Here is a 19,031-nt window from a genome sequence, read left to right on the forward strand (position 1 = left end):
CCATTAAGGAGCCTATGGATATTTCCTGCGATAACGAAGGAGCGGTTACCTTGACCAAGGAACCGAGGGATCATGGGAGATCCAGGCACATCGACAGAAAATACCACTTCATCAGACATCGGGTACAAATGGGACTCCTCGTAGTAAAGAGGGTATCATCTGAGGAGAAACCAATAGATCCCCTTAAAAAGGGCCTGATCAGGGTTAAGCACTTACTGTTGGATTAGTGACTAAGTCCGTAACTATATTTGGTATGTACTTGACCCGATTGGTATGGTCCATTTGGGTTGCATGGCATCATGCATTTGGATATACTAAAATGAGAGAAATAACACTTAAGGTTTATTAATATATTATAAGTTATAATATATTAATAATATTATTTAATTAGTATTGATCAAGAATTAATTTGGAATTAATTAAGTGATCAAAAGGAGACTAATTAAATATATGGGTTGATTGTGTAAATCATCCATACTCGTATAGTGGTCTAATACTCCATGGTTTATCAAGTTAGGCTAAAACCCATAGGATAGTCCATGGATGCTCCATGTTGTTTTTGAACCCATGGATCCAAGAAATGGAAAGCCATGACAATTAGGTTTACATGGTGTAACCCTAATTGTGACACATTATATAAACATCTTATGCTTCCCAAAAATCGGTCACTATGTATGAATGGTGAGGGCTAGTCGATTTCATGAAGTGTTTCATTTCTCTCAAGTTATTCTAAGTGTATTTGGTGTTGTGTGAACCATTTGAGGTGTCACACTTGAGGCACTAGGCTCTTAAGCTCCATGGAATCAAGCTACATCAAAAGGTATGTCTTCTAACTTATATTATTCCATATGAATCAATGTTTGTATGCTTGTTAGGAAAATACCTTGGAATATTCATATTTTCATGTATAATAGAGAAAACATATATCCAAGGTATTTAGGGTTGCATATACACTTAGGAGTGTTAGAATGCTTATAACCCAACAGTGGTATCAGAAGGTTTATTAACACTAGTCAAATGTAAGAGTAAAATATGTTCTACTCTTGTACATTTGAAATTGGTAAGTTGTGATGTTTTGGATAAAACAGAGACCAACTAAGGCCAACTGTGTGAAGTGTTTTTCTTGATAAAGAATCCGCACTATCTCTTGAATATTTGGCAAGTGAGTCTTACATGTCAAGAGGACAGTGGGAGTCATAAAGGTTTTGAAAAAAATTCAAGAACTAATCAAGAGTAAAAACTTGTAGTTTATCACTAGCACACGACTTAAGGTTTGTAACCTATCATGTTGACATATTTCTATTTATGTGCCCAATCCAGTTAAAGTTGGCTTTGCATATGAGTTCTGAAAAGTTCTCCATTGTTTGCATAACTACTTGGAAGTAATGGCAGGCCCTCGTACTGCCAGGTGGCAAGAAGTTAAGATTGCACAAGTTCAGTCCATATGAATTTGGAATTGTCACTAACCTTGTCTTGTGATTATGGTTTTGACAAAATTCACATGGAAAGTAACACATACACCATAAAATCTAAGTGTCTTAAGGTTTCTCTCTGATTCATGAAAAGGATGGTGAGGAAATGCTTTCACTCAGTAGATTTTAAGTAGATAGCAATTGTGATATTTGCATTCTCAAAGTCGTTAGTGGAGCATGTGTGGTTAACTGGCACACTAACATGAACTTGTGAGAAATGGCACAGGTCTAAAAATTTGAGACTATGATTACAACATCCCTTTTCATAGTTCTAAAATTGGTTAGACACACATGTGTTCAATCTAAGGAAATGTGTATGATTGGAAGTCTGAACTATGGTAAGAAAGTCAATAAAGTAGTGATTTCTAGAACTCCAGCTGATTTCTGAGTACATGTCAAATCTAGTGGTAGCATAAGTGTTATGCTAATAATTATCATGATAGTGGTAGCATGATAATTATGATAAGTGTTGCAAGTTAGAAATATTAATTATAGAAAACAAAAGTTCAATTAGGATTAAGTTGTTTTGCTATAATTAAGGGAGAGGAAATTATACTTCATTTCAATTCTAATCGCTTAGATTGAGGTTTTAATCAACTTTAGTCAATGATATATATATATATATATATATATATATATATATATATATATATATATATATATATATATATATATATATATGAATTTTATGTTGGAATGACTTCACATAAGGAAATTCTATATATGGGTCCATTATTTGCGTTCTAAAATTCGATTATGATTACGGCATCCCTTTTCATAATCTGAATTATAAGAACTTGGTAAATAGAAACAAAAATATTATATCACAAGACTAGTCTAGTATCATGTCTTTATGTGAGACATCATGAATCATGTCCCATATGCTCCTGATATAGGATCGATTGCATGTGCTATTATATTTATAGGATCGATTTCATGTGCTATTATATTCATCCTTTTTCTAAATTTTCCAGCTATTCAGGGCATTAAGATGGGAAAAGTATAGAATTGGATATGACTAAAATGATTAAGCAATTGTCAAGGACAATATAAGGTTTACCAAAGATTGGTTGCTCAGGGACAGTTGGAAGTATAGTGTTAATTTTGAAGGTACATATTGACATATTCTAAAAGGAGGTAACTCTTGTCTAGAAGTGATAGTGAAAATGGGAATATGGAGATGTCTCCATAGGTGGAAGTTATTCAATCTGTGTAAGATTAGAAAACATAATGCAAGGAAGGATGTTCAAAGCAACGTACTTTGAATTTGAGACTTCGTTTCCATGGAATGTTCTCCATTGGAATACTCTATAATGACTGTTGACAAGTCTTTGTGACTTTGTGCATAATCATTACAAGAGGATCAGTGCATATAAGTTTAAAATATAACAAATTTCGATAAATGGCAGGAATTTGGAATCTTGCATTTACGGTAAGGATTTGGGATTGTGAAATGAGAATCATTGGAACTATGTTCAATCGATCTATTTCACAAACTAAAGATCATAGGAAAACATAGTGTGCATACTTGGAATATGGCATGACTAGTGTTTAGAAAACATAGTGTACATGCTTGGAGTATGGGACAACTATTGTTATAATTCAAGTATAAAGTTGATAATTTGAAACAGTATACAATGAATAATGTGTAATCAATATTTTTATAAATAAAAGTTGTTCTAGTTATATCCATAAGTTCTGAAACCATATTAGATTCAATTATTCTTGTGTTTCACTTTGCATGCTTTGAATTCCAGAATAAGTAGGTCATTCTTCCTGAATGACTAGGTTATTCAAACCATCCACAGTCGTTCATATGTTGGAAGTAGATATGAATCAAGACTGTCATGAAGATGGTTTGTAGATGGCCAAGGTAGTGGACATAGAAAGAGTTGTTGCAACATTCATGAGTGCTCATAAGTTATGAGTATTGGATTAAACCCATGATCATTTGACTCACTTCATGGATTTTATCACGAGTGATCATGAGATGATAATATCTTATATTCTTCAAACATAGAGATATAAGTTGTTGCCTATGAGTTTGTTATACATTGATTGTACAAAAACGCATTGGTAACTCGATGTTATAAAACGTGCCTTTGAGTATGATTCAACAAGTAGTAGAACAAACATATGAGTCGAAGTTTATTCATTCCTTCTACCCTTAAAGGGATAAAAGAGATATTTGTGGGCCTCTCGATGATTTAGTGATGACACCCCGAAGTGCTTGACTAAGCCTGGACTGATTTGATTTATTCAATTAGTTGGTCGTCATGAATCGAAAATCGGGAAACAGCAGATGGACATATAGAATGATTAGAATCCATGTCTCATTCCATATGATATCTAGAATGGAGGAAAATATGATCCCTTATCTAATGGACACGTCATTGATTTGTTCAGAGTACAGCAGCAGTTTTCAAGAGCTACGATTGCCAGTCAGGTTTTGAAGTCATACGCAATAATATTTCTAGACTTATCGAAGTGGGAGACTGTTGGACTAGTATGTAAGTCCATAACTATATTTGGTATGTACTTGACCCGATTGGCATGATCCATTTGGGTTGCATGGCATCATGCATTTGGATAGGCTAAAATAAGAGAAATAACACTTAAGGTTTATTAATATATTATAATTCTAATATATTAATAATATTATTTAAAAAGTATTGATCAAGAATTGATTTGTAATTAATTAAGTAATCAAAAGGAGACTAATTAAATATATGGGTTGATTGTGTAAATCATCCATACTTGTATAGTGGGCAAATACTCCATGGTTTATCAAGTTAGGCTAAAACCCATAGGATACTCCATGGATGCTCCATGGTGTTTTTGAACCCATGGATCCAAGAAATGGAAATTCATGACAATTAGGGTTTACATGGTGTAACCCTAATTGTGACACACTATATAAACATCTTATGCTTCCCAAAAATCGGTCATTGTGTATGAATGGTGAGGGCTAGCTGATTTCATGAAGTGTTTCATTTCTCTCAAGTTATTCTAAGTGTATTTGGTGTTGTGTGAACCATTTGAGGTGTCACACTTGAGGCACTAGGCTCTTAAGCTCCATGGAATCAAGCTACATCAAAAGGTATGTCTTCTAACTTATACTATTCCATATGAATCAATTTTTGTATGCTAGTTAGGATAATACCTTGGAATATTCATATTTGCATGTATAATAGAGAAAACATAGATCCAAGGTATTTAGGGTTGAATGTACACTTAGGAGTGTTAGAATGCTCATAACACAACACTTACATCATGCGAGGAGCATTGGTCTGAAGGATGATATTAGTTTTAGTGATTAGATAGTTATTTAGAAACTTGTAATAGATAAAATGCAATTGACATTTGATAATTGAATAAAGGAGTTTTATTTATGAGTAAAGTTACTATCTTGAGTCAATTGTTTACTATTGATTCACTTTTTCATGTTTTGACTTCCAGAATAATAGAATTATTCGAATTATCCAAGTCGATCATACTTTGGAGGTAGACTATAAGGTTAGATTGTCATGAATTGGTTTGTAGATTGTCTAAGCATTTAGACATAGAAAAAGTTTGATGCAACGTTCATGAGTATTATTGAAATAAGATTTGAGTATTGGATTTGGATTAAATCCACGCTCATATGAATCACTTAATGGAATTTATCACGAGTGATTGTGAGACGATAATATCATATAGTCTTTAAACCGAGATATATGAGTTGTTGTTTACAAGTTGGTTGTGCATTGATAGTGCGTAAACGCATCAATAACTTAATGTTATAGAACGTATTGTTGTGTATGATTTAATAAGTAAATTGCACAATCTTATAAGTCAAAGTTTATCTGTTGCTTTTATCCTAAGAGGATTAAAATCGATATCTTAGGCCCCTCGATGATTTTTTGTTGACTTATGTGTTAGGCCCGGTCAGGACTAAATTGATGTGCTCAATTAAGTTCTATGTCAAACAAATTAGAAATCGGCAAACAAACTATTGGACAATGAGTATGACTTTATTCCATGTCTTTGTCTACACGATATCTTGAGAATGGAGGACTACATGATCCCTTATCTAAAGGACACGTCATTGACTAGGTCAGAGTTCGACAATGGCTTTTGAGAGCTACAATTGCTAATCGGATTTTGAAGTTGTAATTGCAATTATAGTTATTAGACTTATCCAAGTGGGAGACTATTAGATTAGGTGTCTAAGCCCATAACTATAATTGGTATGTACTTGACCTGATAGTAGCATGGTCCTTTTTGGGTTGCCTTCACCATAGCAATTTGATAGGATGAATTATGGAGAAAGAGGTTAATTGTGATTTATTAATATGTTATAAGAATAATATATTATTTGAGAAATCATATTATTTAATTAGTATTGATCATAAATTAATTTGGAATTAATTTTTTGATCAAAAGTGACTAATTAAATCAAGGGGACTGGTATTGCAATTATATAATAGTTGCAAGTTGGGCTTGTGGCTCCTTATGGAAGGGGTGGACGATTTTTATATATAGCCCACATAGATTTCATCCATACAAGGGCCTTCTGGAAAGATCCATAAGTTGCTTAAGGCCTAAGCAAGGTAATTAGGGTTTCCAAGTAGATAACCCTAAGGAGTTCAACTATAAAAGGACCCCTAAGGCACTAGAAATCTTCCATATTCATTTAAGAGAATACCCTAACCGATTTTAGGAGCCTCTCACCTCTCTCTCATAATTCTCCATTGTTACTTGGTGTTTGTGATCCATTTAAGGTGCAATATTTGAGGCACTAAGCTTTTGAAGGTCAAGGTTAATCAAGTTATAAAAAAAAGGTATTAATTTAACTTTGTATTAGTTGTCAATTTTGAAATATTGTATGCTAGTTAGGGTTCATACTTTGGATGATTAGTATTGCATGTATAACTTGAGAAAAACCTAGATCCAAAGCATTAGGGTTGCATGTACACCATAAGAATGTTGTAGTGCTCAAAACCCATCACTTATGACTTTTAATGACCTTATACATACCCTAACTTGATTTAACAACCGATAATATTAATTACAAGTATTAATCATCACAAATCGAAGATCATGACCAAATGATCTTCACTTCCAAAAACTAGCAACCTCAAATGAAACATGATACCTAAAATAACAACATACTTTTCAATAACCATTAGAATTCTTCCTATTAACTTCCATATGACCAAATCACTTTAAAAAATGAAATTATATGATGATGATAATAAGAGAATTAAGTTCAAACATTGATCCTTGTTACCATGGACGATTGTTAGAAACTCCAAACCATCATTGACCTCTTTAAACACAAACTTAAGTATGATTTCATATTCTAACATACATTGATGACAAAATGTAACACCCGCAACTTTGGACTAGACAATTAAGATAGAATAAGCAATAAAAATGAAATTTTGATAGATGGTTATTTAGGAAAAATAACCTTAGATAATGTTATAGTATAGGTAATAAGGATTCAATACATATAAAGAACTCTGAAATCCAACTTCGTATGAAGAACTTATGCTTCTTCGTAATTTCGTGATTAAACTAACACGACTGCACACGTTGTAAAAAGTGAATTTTGATAGGTTGCTTATTAGCCTAATCAATCTAAACAAAAGTCATAGTAATCAGAAAACCGTGCATATGGAGAACGTCCAAATTTGACTATGAGGAAGTTGTGATTTTTTGAAGTTTCAGAGTAGTAGTACGAAAACATAAATCGAAATTCAAATAGGTTGATTATTATCTGAAACAAGTAGACGTGAACTAAAGATATCATGAATATGAACCCGTTGATATAAAGACAGTTAAGAACACAGTTCGTACAAAGGATTTATGAATTTCACACAGACTTTAACAGTCTAAATCTGTCTAAGAATGAATTTTAGTTAGAGTGTTAATTAGTTATTGAGAACTTAATGAAAGTTGTAGAGCTCGTCGAGAGTATTCTGGGGATATAAAGAATGTTGAAAACGGAGATCGTATGTGAAAGTTATGCTTGTCCAAAGATCTAAAAGAAACTACCTGTGCTTTACAGTCTAAATCAGACCCTACCTTCAATATGAACCTACCTGGAGATTCCTTACTTGATAAATCTTGATGTAGACATTAGGATTAATATCATTAGTCACCAGGAATATAAGATTAAGACTTAGTAATATTCATACCTAGGTCACATTAAAAGAAAAACCATAGTGTTAGGCGAAGCGCTGCCGAATTCATTAGTCATCCACTTTTAACAAGTGAATGCATAGTTACTTTCACCTTACACATAGAAATGAAGTATTTGGATAATTAAATGTTATATGTGCCTATTATCTGCGATTTGTGTTGGATGAACCTATATAACATGATTTCACTTGATTTAATTATATAAGTATTTTCATACTTATATATATATATATATATATATATATATATATATATATATATATATATATATATATATATATATATCGGGTAGTGATGAGAGAAGAGAGATGGTTAGGAGATGTCATGACTTTTACTCGTGATGATTACGATGTAGTCATCTAACGAAGTATAGATAGAAACCACGGACCACTCTAACGGTCTAGTGGAACACTGGCAAACTCAAAACATGTAAGTGATGAACTATATGTTCATGCGACATACTCTACCCCTTATAGACATGTATTGCAAAACAGTACTATCTATGAGATGTTAGGCGATGATCCTTAGGAGAGGTCCTTAGCAATGAAAATATAAGAAAATGTGATGTTGGCGATGATCTTTAGGATTAGTTTTGTAGAAATAAATATAGAAGAAAAATAAGAATAGGTAATCAGGGCTAACTATTTGATAATTAAACAAATTAACTACTCCCTCTGTCACATAATAATAGTCCATGTTTCCTTTTTGGTTTCTCCCAAAATAATAGTTTACTTCTAAAAATAAATTCCCCTTTTACCAAAAATACCCCTCATTATTAGTTAAACTACCATGAAACTCAATGCAACTACCATGGAATTAAATGCAATAAAAGGGTAAGAATGTCATTTCATTTAACAAAGTTAGTAGTAATTAATGTTTTATTAATATGTGTGTTTTTTGTCTGTGAATAATAATTTTGGGACGGAGAAAGTATATTATTGTGGGTTGAAAAACATATGTACTCACCAGGTTTCCCAACCTAACATATTTAATTTTTTTATATCATAGGTATCGATATGAAAATATTTGATGTTAGGATCTGATGACAGATTAAATGAAATGTAGGCCATTAGATATTGTAAGGCCAGTAATGATAATGTTTATACTTGTGTTTTTTGTATCAATATGACATTCCAAAGTTTTTAATAATCGTCGAAAAACATTTTTCTTGAAATACTTTTTATGGAACAAATTTTGCATTTATATATAAATTTTGTTTTAAAATAAACATAAATAAAAATGTCTTTTCTAACTATAAAAATAGGATATCACACAAAATAACTTGATATAAACTAAAAACTAGATAATTTCTCAATTCAATTAATGAGATTCGAATTATAAGGGGGTTATGATTGGAAATCCTACAAAACTCCATTAAAACTATAATTAAGCATCCAATGCGTAAAGTTGTTGCTTGGAGAATGAATATGGAAAGAAAATAGAAGTTTGTAACTTCATTAAACTCTACAATCAAGCTTGAATTTAGGATTTGAAGACACAACTCAAAGTCCTAGAAATGAAATTGAAGATATTAACGGATAAAACTACCTTCAAAGCTAGAAAATGATGAAACATTAGCTAAATCTTCATTAAAAAAATGAGCTTTAAATCTCCAGTGCACATTAAAAAAACACCTATTCTAGGCTTCTTACATGGTTGTTCTTGTATGGATGAAAGAAAAATAATAACTACCTTATATACTTGTTTATTTACACATTATTATTTTTTTGAACCGACAATTTTATTAAAGAAGCCCACCGCCTAGCAAGTTACTAGGCGGAGAAGTTACACTTATATTCCATACATAATAACTATCTCACCCACAACTTAGTGGAGATGAGCACCATTCAGTCCACTCATAATTACAACTGGTTCTCCTATGCTTTAGCCAAGAGTGCACTATGGATTTAACTCCATCAAGGATCCTGTGCGGGGAGGTGCGTACATTCTTGAACTTCAGGTCACATCTTGCTTTCCATAGTAGCCATATCGTACCATAACATACACTAATAAGATTGTTCCTCCTTTTCTTACATCTGCCCCACTTTTTAGCAAAACTGATGAGATCTCTAATAACAAGAAACTGAGGGTGAGGGATCGCACACCATTTAAACACCATCTCCCAAACAATAGCTGTCATAGGACAACGGAGCAAAATATATGCAGCATCTTCAATTTCCTATGAACACCACGGACATCTATCTTTTATCCCTGACACCCCCTCCTGTTTAGTGCATTGTTGGACGGAATTCAACCAAGATTTTCTCTCCACACGAAAGTTGAAACCTTTATTGGGATTTCGTGTATCCAAGGAATAATCACTTCATTACTCACCGGTTCCATGTTGTCTAATTTGGATCTGATAACGCCTACATGGTAGTTACCATCAACCGTCAACGCACACTTCCATGTATCAGCACCAGCAGTCGGGCAGAATCCTCCTATGACATTTGATAGCATATGAAGGCTTCTTATTTGTTCATCAGTTGTAGGGGTCGATCTCCAGTCCCACTTTTGACCTTCATCGTGTATCCTTTCCTTGACTGTACATGATTTTCGTCTCTCTAATTGATACAATTCTTGGAACCTGTCTCTAAAGGGTCCTCCATCACACCATGAGTCCATCCAGAAAAGAGTATCTTCGCCTTCTCTGACCTGTTTCTGCAAAAAATCATCAAAGGTGATTACTGCATTATTTAATTCCTGTATTACCCCTGCAATGTTACTCCAAACACCTGGGATAGTTTTCTTTGAGAGTGTCATCATTGGTTTGTTATATAAATTATGAATTCCCATTATTACCCTTCTCCATAATGCTGATTTATTGATCTTCAATCCCCACCACCATTTAACTATCATCGCAAGGTTAAAATCACGGAGAGACCCTAATCCCAATCCCCCATTCTCCTTCGATGTAACAACTTTTCCCCATGATACCCATGGTATTTTGTACTTATTTTCAACTCCCCCCCCCCCCCCCAGAAATTGCCTTCATTTTTTTTCCAACATTTTCAAGACTCCCGTAGGAGTCACAAATTTAGACATGAAATACGAAGGAAGGCTGCCAAGGATAGCCTTAGTGAGGGTTAATCTGCCCCCAAAAGAAAGTGATTTTGCTTTCCATGGAGAAAGTTTTGCATAAAATCGATCAATTACGGGTTTCCAATGCTTCTTAAACTTCATGTTAGCCCCCACAGGCACTCCGAGATACGTAAAAGGTAGTGAAGTCGGATTGCAACCTAGTGGGGCAGCTCCTCGTGAGACCTCATGCATATCAACTCCAATGCCAAAAACCCTTGATTTATTAAAATTGACTTTCAATCCCGATGCCACTTGAAAACATCTCAACACTCTTGCTAGATTCTTAATATTGTCTTGACTCCACTCACCCACAAAGAGGGCATCATCGGCATATAATAGAGCGAAATGGTTGTTTCAGAGTTTGGAATTTTGATCCATTGAAATATCTCCTTCTGGCAAGCCGCCTTCATAGCAATTTTCAGGCCTTCCATTGCTATTATAAACAGAAACTGAGACAATGGGTCTCCCTGCCTTACATCTTTTTTCATTTCGAATTCTTTTGTAGGAGAACCATTTACTAGAAATGATAATCTAGCGATAAAATTTACACATTAACCTCTGAAATCAATTTTCTCTAAAGTGATCACCATTTAAGTCTAAAAACTAGTCAAAGTTTCCATTATTCCAATATAAACCGCATTTAACCAAACACGTAACATTTTTGTTTATAAATTAAGTCATACCATGTCAAACTTATATTTAGCAAATTTGGCAAGTTTGATCCCTAATACTTAAATTTCCCATAATAACTTTCATAAATATTTCCAACTTAGAGAATTTGAGTTTAACGTCTAACTATTAGTTTTCATAACATTTAAGTCCATCTCAGCTAAGTAAACATCATACAAAATTTCTCTAAATGAGGATGTTATAATTATCTATCCTTAAAATGATTTTGTCAATTATCTTCCCTTAAAATGATTTTGTCTGCATAATCACAAAGAAACCTAAATGTCATATTCTATCAATTTGATTGTCATATTCTATCAATTTAATCAAACTTTGAATTTCACATCATACTTAAGTCTAACCACTTTTTATGTGTTGAATGCTTATTTTTACTAGTTCTCGACTAAATATTCCAATTCAATGTTCCAACTTAATTTTAATCAACTAGCATAATCATTTCCATTAAGTTTCGCTTTTTTAAAATTTTAAATTCTTACATTTCCACAACAAGGAAGAGTTGTCATTCCAAACAAACTTATGGTTGATTAACTAAGTCAATTTACCCCTAAAATTTTAAAATTACTCATATAAAGCTCATTTACCCTAAATAGATCGAAATTTCCAAATTAGCTTGCTTCCAAATACCAAAAGTAAAGTTTTATCTTATTGATAATAATTAATAATGATAATACTTTTTTTACTCATAAGCTTTTATACATATGCTAAAGTGTTATAGACGTGCAAATCTTTTACATTATCTTTTTCTAAGGAATTCTAATCTTTCCAAACTTAACTCATATTCTACTTGACCTTCAAATTCACATTTGGGGTACCTAATCCTTGTTAACTACTTCTATAATGTAAATCTCTTTAAGGTGGAATTGTTCGATATTATTAGGAAACACATTATAGAATATAATTATTACATTGTGAGTGGTGACGGCCTTGGGTGGTGCAGGTGGTGCGGTCGCACCAGACCTCCGATCTTCGGGGGCCTCTGATTTTTGGGATAATTTAGTTATAGTATTGGTATTCTTGTAAAATTTATTTTTATGTTTTATCAATAAATAAAATTAGCCTAGTAATATTTGGTTCCAATTTTAGATACATTTTAATTATTAAAAAAAAAAAAAAAAATCAACAAAAATCAAAATCTAATCATAAATTTAAAATTTATCAACAATTTAAGGAAAATATCTATATAAAAAAATGCAAATCTGTTTTCTTTATAAGTTTTAGACAACGTTTTTATACTTTATAAACTCACCAAAAAGTAAGAAAAAAATCAGACCCTACCAAACCTAGTAATTGTTACTCGTCTCTCGTATTTTGGCTTTTGCTGTTCTGAATATCTCATTGATTGCTTACTACAAATTAAGGTTAGTATTTCATCTCTTTTAATTTTTCAACCATCCTTGTCGCTTGATTGCAGTGCTTTGCTTTCTGTCATCTCTTTGTGTTAATGCTCCATAAAGTTAAGACAAAATTGCAAAAATGGTCCCTGTGGTATGCATTTTTTTGGGGTTTTGGTCCAAACCCCGATTTTTTTGGATTGACAATCCTTTTGAGCTACTTTGTTTGTGGTTTTGGTCCTTTGTAAAATTAAAAAGACAAAAATACCCTTCTGATACATTTCTATGCTTTTTTCTATTTAATGTAAAGTTTTATTAATAAAAATTGTTGGACCCACCTATCTCTCCCCCCACCCCCTCTCTATTTCTCTCTCTATTTCTCTTTCTCTCTCTCTCTCTCTCTCTCTCTCTCTCTCTCTCTCTCTCGTATCTCACTATTTGAAGAAAGAAAGCACCCGTGATTGTAACACCGGTCTAGGCTGCTCACCACCACGACTGCCGCCATATAACACCACAACCCCACCGAAAACCATCCTCGTCTGTCTTGGTCGAGCCCCACCACCATTCCTTACTGTTTCTATCGATCAAGCTGTTAGGCACCGCCCTACACCACCATGTTCTTCCCCTTCTTGCTACTGATCGGAGGAAACAACCACCACCATCTTAACCCACTTAATTTTTCGAACACCTCCTCCACCTCCCCATGTCGTGACCCACCACCAGCAAACACCCTTCCCAAATACCTCCAGACCATAACCTTGCTCCTCCCAGCCCTCTCTCTCGTCGAGCTCTTCTGAAAAGAAAGGAAACAAAGGTAGTGAAGCTGCCACCATAACTCCCTCACCAACCACCGTTGGTAAAACCTACTACAACACCCACCACAGTTGTGACTGTTGGCAAAACCCACCAAACGCCTCCATCTTATCATAACCCACCACCACCAAACGCCATCGTCGTTTCTGCTTCGTCTTGGTCCCTCGTCGAGCATCCACCAACAGAAATTAAGCAGCAAGGTTGCCCACAGCCACCAACTACAGCCACCTATCGTTGCCCTTCCACCGCCGGATCAGGTAGAAGAAGAAGAGAAGGCGGGGTTAGGATCGTTTCTTCTCATCCTGACGCAGACTAAGTCAGAGGAGGAGCGGTCATCGTCTGAAATCTTCGAGCTTCCTTTTGATGCGTTGTTGAATGAAATCGATGGTGGGAGGATCGAGCGGAGTCATTGATGGCTAACAAGTGGCGACTGCTTGTATATGTCGAGTGTGTGTATGTATATGTGTGTATCGTGGAGTGTGTGTAGATTCTTTATGGTGATCTGGGGGAGGACGAAGAGAGAGAGAGGGAGAGAGAGAAAGAGAGTGTGTGTGTGTATGTGTGTGTGTGTGTGAGAGAGAGAGAGAGGGAGGGAGGGAGTGGTAGGGAGGTGGGCCTAGTTTTATATTTAATAATAATAATAATAATTTTAAAAAGTGAGAAAAATGAAAATTAAATTCATTAAGGGTATAATAGTCTTTTTAGTTTAGACAGGGACCAAAACTGCATGTAAACTAGCTCAAAAGGACCACCAATCCAAAAAAGTCAAGGTTTGGACTAAAACCCAAAAAAATGCATACCACAGGGACCATTTTTGTAATTTTGTCTAAAGTTAATGAATAATGAAACTATTGTTGGTTTATTTTTTTATGTATTGGTTTGAGAAGGCTTTGGATTGTGCAATAGCTATAGCTTCTGATTTGGATATTGATCCAGTGTTTCTTGAGAAAAATAATAAAATAAGAGTTGCTAAAAAAAGGACATTTTGATGAGAATGACATTGGGTCATCAAAGCCGGTACAGGAACTTTCACCTCAAGAGTCATTTAGGATTCAATATTTTGTGTACATAGTTGATCAATATATTGTTTCATTGGAGCGAAGGTTTGAACAATACAAACAATACGAAGACATTTATGGTTTTTTATTCACAACAGAAAAGTTGAAGTAATACTAGTGAGCTAAAGTCATGTTGCAAAAATCTGGAAAAGAGGCTGCAAAATGGTCATATCTCAGACATTGATGCTGATGATTTATTCAACGAACTGGAGTTGTTACAAAAACATTTACCGGTTGAACACAATACAGCTAACAGAATACTAAATTTCTTAAAAATGAAGAACACTTATCCAGTTTCTTGTCTAGCATGCAGAATATTATTGATTGTTCCTATTACAGTTACATCAGCGAAAAGAAGCTTTTCAAAACTAAAGCTTTTAAAATCTTATTTGCGTTCGACCATGTTTCAAGAGAGATTAAACGCTTTAGCATTGATTTCGATTGAGAAAGAGATTCTTGAGAATATCTATTATGAAAGTCTCATAGATAAATTTTCTTCTAAAAATACTAGAAAGTCGATGTTTAGAAAATAATAATGCGTTTTTTTAAAAGTTGTTTATAACAATTTTTACAGTTTTATTTAGTTACCAATGAGTGAAGACATTATTTTGTAGTAGTGAATTTATGAGATCTTTTTTAGCAACTTTAGGCTTCGAATTAGTGGTAATAAATGTAGTTAATAATATTTACAAGAATTTTTTTTTTACGGAGACTCACTTTAGTTTTTGCACAAGGTTTCCGAAATGTCAGAGTCGAGCCTGATTGTGAGACTAAGGTCAACTCCAACTTATCGTCACATCTAAGGTATAGTAAAGTTTTTACCCTAATTCCAACAATATATGTTATTAATACATCATTATCTTTAATAGAATTGACTTATTAGCTACGTACCTTATAATTTCGTAGGATTTCCATATATGAATTCTAAATAGTAAGATAAAGTCGAGAATTAATTGCATAGAATTCTAATGGTCAAACTAAGCAACTATTAGACAGCAATACGAGCTCATCCTAATGTTCATATAAAGAAAGGATTATTATGCATCCAACCAAAACTCCAAATGGAATTATTCTTTTCATGAACAAAAAGGGGTGGAACCCAGTATTTTCAACACATTGTCGTATCGAAGATGAAAATTAAATACTGCAAAGTTAAATATCTAAAACTGAATAAAGCGTTAAAAAATCATATATATATATATATATATATATATATATATATATATATATATATATATATATATATATATATATATATATATATATATATTTTTTTTTTTATGTCACTCATCCACTATCGTATTTCATACTAATTCAATAAATAATAACACAAAATAAAATAAAAAATTAAAATTCAAGATTTCTAACCTGAAAAACATGGTTTGAAAAAGTTGTTTTTTTGGACAATTCATCAACATAAATTTTAAAAATATAAAATTCAAGATTTCTAAACTGAAAAACATGGTTTGAAAAAGTTATTGTTTTGGACAATTGATCTAAATGAAAGGTATGTTTAAGGAAATGACCGAAAAGGACATAATGTAAAAAGAAAGAACTACCTAATATCCAACCAAAGCACACAATAAAACAAAAGGGTACCAATATATTACTACTATTATATATATGAAATAAGTCAATCAATCATTGGTACTAATCAATCCACCACTCTCTCTCTCATAAGTTGCCCCTAATGACGGGGTAAATTTGTAATTTCACCTCTGAAGAAATACTGAGAAATCTTCACGCCATTGGATCATCCATTGCCAGTTATAGTAACCATTCGCAAAAATCTGTGATAATTCCATTTTTGTCCTCCTCACATCTTCCCTCTTGATCAATGGAGAAGATTATTGGGACACGTGCAAAGATGACAGCCCTCCCTTCCTCCTCTGTCAATCATACAATCAAAATTAGACATTTCATGTTCTTGCTTTTAAACCCAAATGAATTCAGATATTAATGTTTCTAAAGGAGTAATAACTCATCTCTTTATTTGTCGTTTTAATAATAAAAGATATAAATGATGTAAAGATTATAAAGATGGCTAAACTAAATTATATATATATATATATATATATATATATATATATATATATATATATATATATATATATATATATATATATATATATATATATATATATATATATATATTTGACAAAGTTTCTAAATATAATCACTTAAACTCATTGTATATAGTATTCATATTCATATTCACAATCTAATTAAAATAAGAATATGGTTCTCCTTCCATTAGACTTATTTACATTGAAAGTAGAGAAGAATAATTGCATTTATCTGACTCGTAAAAAATTTCAAAACTTTTTTTAGAATAAAGTAGAATAAAAGACACCTACAAAAGGATAATTTATTTTCAAGAAAACCCTAAATAAAAACAAGAAAAAAGAAGCATATATATAACATATGTGTATGTTTATACACATCCTTTACATTCCTATGTGTCTATAAGGAATGTTAAAACATATGAATGATGATGAAGAATCATATTTTTCAGAAAATTCTCAACATGCATAATCTTATTCTAAAAAAAACAATGAAAAGTAAAGATACACACATTCATACGACATAGATACATGTAAACACACATACACACATGCATATGTATAGATATATGAATACACATATGTATAAACATAGATGTACAACATATAGATACAAGATGATGATGCATGAAAGAGAGAAAGAGACTTACAAGTATGAGTTGAGGAAGAAGAGATTCAAGAAGGTTTGGGGGGTAAAGAGAGGGGTTAAAGAAGAAGATGTCGGGTGGGGTAGAGGGGTTGGGTGGGGTGGGGTGGGATGGATGGGGTAGGGGGGTTGAGAAGGCGTGTAGTTTGTTAGGTAGCTGGGCTGGATGACAGAGGTTGCGTGTGGGATTTCAACATGCTTATATATAGCTGGCCTTATATAGAGAGTCGAAAGTACTAAATTCAAGAAAATGTACAACATTTACTTCAAAAAGTACAGGTTACTGAAGAGTAGTTGTTCTGAAATTAAAAAATATTACTCTGAAAATAGGCACCTGTAAGTATATGTTATCTCCTATTATGTAAGTTGCTTAGGTCACCACTCCCATCCTTTTACAGATTTTAATAAGAGAAATTATTTTTCATTTATATGTTTAGTCAATTCATTTAATTAATTTATTTTAGTTTGTACACGTTATATACACAATTTCAACGTATCATAAAAATATTGTTTAGAAATAAAGTAACAAAGGAAAATAAATTTACTTAAAGTGGTTGACTTTTAGGTTTTGAGGGGATAATTACTGAAATTTATGTGATAATAAACAAAATTCGAAAAGTATTATATATGGGCTATACCTTTTTTTATACGTTAAAATAACAAAATGGAAGGAGATTGCTACAAAGAAACTGTATCATCAAAACTAATTGTGTTTTCTTTTGTTTTAATAATATTTTACCTGGCGTTAAAAAAATATATCAAAATTATTGTGAAATAACTATATACTTTTTTAATAAGCTATTTATGAAGTCTTTTTAATTTTACGAAATTAATTTATTAATAAGTTTTCTAATTATCTTTTTTGTTAAGTCCTATAATTCATATTTTCTCTTTTTGATGCATTCTTTGTTCAATACAAAATTAAAAAAAGAAACAAAAAAACAAAAGAGAGAGAGAGAGAGAGAGAGAGAGAGAGAGAGAGAGAGAGAGAGAGAGAGAGAGAGAGAGAGAGAGAGAGAGAGAGAGAGAGAGAGAGAGAGAGAGAGAGAGAGAGAGAGAGAGAGAGAGAGAGAGATTATATTACTAGTTTTTGCAAGTGGACTCTGCCCATATAGTGCAAGTTTTTAAGTTTCGCAAAAACTTCACAAACCTTTTGGTTAATTACTTTTCTTTGTTAAATCCCTTGTGGTATGTTTCGAGAAATCGGAAATGAAATCACTACAAACATCTGTTAATACTTGGGTCAATATATAACTTGTCAATGCAATATTATTTTTGAAACACAACACGATAAACATAACAATAGTCAACATTACTAATAAGTAATAATGGAACACAAGAAACACTACATCAATGGAACACCAAAGAAGTTTCATTCATAACTAGAGAGAAGCAAATGTAGGAACATAAGAAGTGAGAACAGATTGGTTTATTTATAATCAGGATAGGAAATATATAACATTGTGTATTATACAGTGGTGACTAGATCGTATTTTATTGTTACAAAACCTTACTTCTACTTAAGACTTTTCACATCAATACGTCGGCCAGTGACAATAACAGACATAGAAGACTAAAGTGTTGTTTGTTTTTTTTGAGAAAAAAAAATATCTGAAATCTGCGGACCACCTTTATAACCCTTTGTAGCAGATGAGGTGAACCAAACGGCTGAAACATTTAATAAAAAG

General features: G+C 32.7%; 1 long non-coding RNA gene across 1 annotated transcript; it reads right to left on the minus strand.

Moving 5' to 3' along the window:
• Positions 1-16,217: 16,217 nt before the first annotated feature.
• On the minus strand, positions 16,218-17,480 carry LOC145005743 (uncharacterized). The gene is made up of 2 exons (XR_013662668.1): positions 17,348-17,480; positions 16,218-16,523 (listed from the first exon to the last, which is right to left on the minus strand). It is a non-coding gene; the product is annotated as an uncharacterized LOC145005743 (long non-coding RNA).
• Between the last annotated feature and the right edge of the window lie 1,551 nt (positions 17,481-19,031).

This window comes from Lactuca saligna, chromosome 7 (assembly GCF_052625555.1).
Source record: "Lactuca saligna cultivar CGN05327 chromosome 7, ASM5262555v1, whole genome shotgun sequence".
NCBI lineage: Eukaryota > Viridiplantae > Streptophyta > Magnoliopsida > Asterales > Asteraceae > Lactuca > Lactuca saligna.